The sequence below is a fragment of the Silene latifolia genome, chromosome X (assembly GCF_048544455.1).
Source record: "Silene latifolia isolate original U9 population chromosome X, ASM4854445v1, whole genome shotgun sequence".
NCBI classification, from domain to species: Eukaryota; Viridiplantae; Streptophyta; class Magnoliopsida; order Caryophyllales; family Caryophyllaceae; genus Silene; species Silene latifolia.
This window is the reverse complement of record NC_133537.1, coordinates 210,939,432-210,943,459: the sequence shown is the minus strand read 5'-3', so window position 1 is coordinate 210,943,459 and position 4,028 is coordinate 210,939,432.

The window sequence follows — 4,028 nt, the reverse complement described above, 5'->3', positions numbered from 1 at the left end:
TGTGCGTTTTGATGTAACACACATTATAAGGAGACACCTACACTCACCTAAGAGAGACCGTATATGGATGCATCGGTCAAAAAGAGGCTCTACCTTACCATTTTGTAGCTTGCCACAAGTCAAGATCAAGCCTATTCGGTTCATTCTTCATCTCCCACCTACTATGTCAAGACATCCCCATGTAGCTAATATCCCACCATTAAAGAATAAATCATTAGCAACAAGCCATTATTAGGATAAGCAAAGAGGGAAGTAGGCTACAAGCAAGCACAAAGCAAAAATTTCTCTCAAAAATTTTTAAATTTTTTTCAAAATTTCTACAATACATGCAAATTACACTATATGCAAATGCAATATCTCCCCCCAAGCTAAACATCACATTGTCCTCAATGTGCCAACAATTCATAATACCCAATCAAACCATAAAAATGGCTCAAAGCACAAAACAAGAAGGACTAGAGGTTATGTTTAATGGGATGCAAGATCTAAACTAAAATGCAAAGCAATTAAAAACTTACTCGACTTGTTAACCTCCCCCAAGTTAGCATGAATTCGGGGGAAGTAGATGTTTCCTTGTGATATTTAGTGAAGAAATGTGAAGAAACGAGAGAGAAAGGAGGAAATGAGTACCGTCGGGTATGCTTGAATGATAGAAAGAAATCTATCTTTTTTTTTTACCCGTATAAAGCAAAAGCCAGGAAGTCACAGAACCACGACCCCGATCGGGGCTGGCAACCCCGATCGGGGTTGACCTCCTCTTCGGGTTTTGACTCTTTTCCGCATTTGAATTTAATTCCTTCTCGTTTCTCGAAAACCACGTCCCCGAACGGGGTTCTTGTATGGGGAAGCGTGCCAAATTTACTTCTAATTCTTCTCCCTTCATTTTCACCTAAAAATCACAAAAAGAAACATCGTCAAGTCGAGCATTTTATTTCTAATCTACAAAAAAACAATAAATTGCAGAAAATAAATAAAAACAAATAAAAAGCTTGGGTTGCCTCCCAAGAAGCGCTGGCTTAACGTCCCGCACGACGTAAGAAGCTATTTGATTCAAGTTTTGTTCTTGAGCTTGCCACCAACCAAGCACCATTTCATATCTCCTCTTACATCCCGCAACCATTTGAAATTCTTCAAATAAAATTCCCTTTCTTTTTGGCACTCTTAGCAATAGCACCCTTAGCATCGTCACCTACAAAACAAACAACACCCATATCTTCCTCCAACGGATCCATTAGTGAGAGTCCAATTTGGGTAGAGGCATGAGAAGAGTCCACAGTGCTAAGTAAATAACAAGACTCTTGTAACATTGTGTAACACTCCGATTTATAAAGGAGCCTCTAGCAAGACATTCCCTAATAAACCGGACTGTTACCATCTCGGTTTCCCGAGGTAGTGAATAACAAATTAAACTCCAAGGCAAATTACATAATTTCTTTAACTTAACTTTTTACAAAACCTCATTTACATCGAATTACAAAGAACTAACATAAATAAAAGTGAAAGTCTTCTAAATGATGATCTAGCTACTAAGTCTTCGATCCCAGTGTCTCACGCCCATCAAGCTCCCATCCTATCTCATAAACTGTCCAAGTCTGCTCCCCAATATTTGGATCGTCACGGTGTTCACGAATACACGGGGTCAACCACGAGGTTGAGTAGGGAATACAATGAAACAACAAAATATGATATGCATGCTCCTCCGTCACCTCCACCTCCATCTCAACTCATATCTCATAACGGGAACGCCTGACCATACCGATCCCCGGTAGACTATATATCGACCGTAGCCGATCCGCGCATTTCCTTGTTGAGGACACCAGGGCAAGTCTGCGCAGAACCCGCCCTGGGCCTTATCACAACATCATCATCACCACACCACGTCACCACAACATCCTCCATCTCCAATGCATATGAATGCTCAAGAAATTAATGCAACACAATATGTATATCATTGAACTGGTAAATCATAGAATCATGCCGGTTACCGAATGTTGTGATAATATACTCAATACGATCAATTCAGTCAAGCACATTCCAGGATATGAATCATAACATGAATCAACAACCACGAATCACGTCAACGTTCACAGTTTGGTCATATGAAACACAAACTAGTCAACACAATTCAACAACGATAATAAGTCAAGTGTATTTCCCTACCTTTTCGTAATCCAAGCACACAAGCAATCAATTATGATCCTTCACATATCCATCACCTACATAACATAATTATGTATAATTACCACCTACTCAATCAAATAATCATGCACATAACCTAGACTCATCATAACTTAATAGGAATATCAACTTAAAGAACAAACACGATTTTTCCTGATTTTCCAGCACATGACAGACTCGGAATAAAATACATAACTAATTCCAGAAAAATCAAATTGATACAAGGCCAATTGGATTGGAACCCCATGAGTCTTAGCTACAAATTATATCAACGTGTTTTTCTGAAATTCCAAACTTATCAAGAGTTTTCAGACTGATTTCCAAAAACTGACAGAAACCGTCGCATAAAAAGTATTGATTCATAAAACGAGTTTGACAAATGATTTTTAAGTAAAATCAACGCCTAACTCATCTAAACTCTTTAAATTAAATATATGAAAAAGACCCAGCACCAATTCAATATCTAAATTATGTGTTAGAAGTAATCTTTCAGCCTCTACTGATTCGCGGACTTTTTAGATAGACGTTCACAAATAATTTCTTCAGGAAAAACTACACGGTGAAATGCTACCAATTTTCACAGGCATAAACTAGGCTTGGAATAAACATGAGTCTATTCTTTAACTTTTTTTCATCCCACGACTTTAAGACACGTAAAACACTCAAACAACACAGACCAACGAATCTGTAAATTGCTGTAACTATTCTATTCATTTATCTCATACAATTTATAATCAAAACCCCCAAATCAATTTCTAGGGTTACAAAAATTATTCCACTACTACTATAATTATGCTAATAATTGAATAAAGAGGTAATAGGATAGTCTACTTACGAAATAGGATGAGAATAGGCTGAGAAATCGCCTCGCAATGCCTCACGCGGCTCCCTTCACACACGGCTCCCTCTTCTCTCTTTTCTCTCTTTTCTCATGGTTAAAGTGAATATGGTGATAGGGAGATTAGGGTTTGGTTAGATGAGTTACACATATAGGATAGGTGCTAATAAGACGATATGGGTCTAGCCTAGTTAGATTAATTAAAACCCGAGTCACATAATTACCCGAATCACAAATACACTACACGACCCAGCTGGTAACTCGGCCTAATATAATATCATATTAAAATATCGGGTATTACAGTCTACCCTCCTTAAAAGAAACTTCGTCCCGAAGTTTACCCTCTCTACCAACCAACGCAAACGAATTATGAAACGCATATACAAAAGTATGTAAGGCACCCACCAAATTGAATATTAAACGCAGTATTACATTCCACCCTCCTTAAAATAAACTTCGTCCCCGAAGTTTAACCATAACAGAAACACATCATGTAACACTCCAACATAACCCACACAACGCTTAACCAATATAGCCAAACTGAGAAATCACACATGAAAGTATAAAGATTTTACAATCCTACCCTCCTTAAACATGGTTACGTCCCCGTAACCTTCATTATTATAACAAAAGTTCTCAAACTATCGCTAACAAGCGAAAGAGGATAAAAGATTCACAACTCACGCTCAAGTTAACTAATCCCTACTAAAGACAATCAATATACAAGCTCTCAAGGAAGCTATTCGATTCTTCTTTCTACTGACAAAGACATCGCCACGGATCGGAGCAAAAGCCACGTTGAATAACTTAAGACATTTCAGTATTAATCTAGACACTCTTCATATCAACCAATACATGCAATAACATTCACAGGATCTGCTTGTCAATCTAATTTATACATTACTACTCAGGTTATAAAGATGAAGATGCTTAGGTGCTCACATATGGTTCATGTCAAATAGCATATTTTCCAAGAAATATTGGTAACATTTATTCATGTGAATAATCAAAT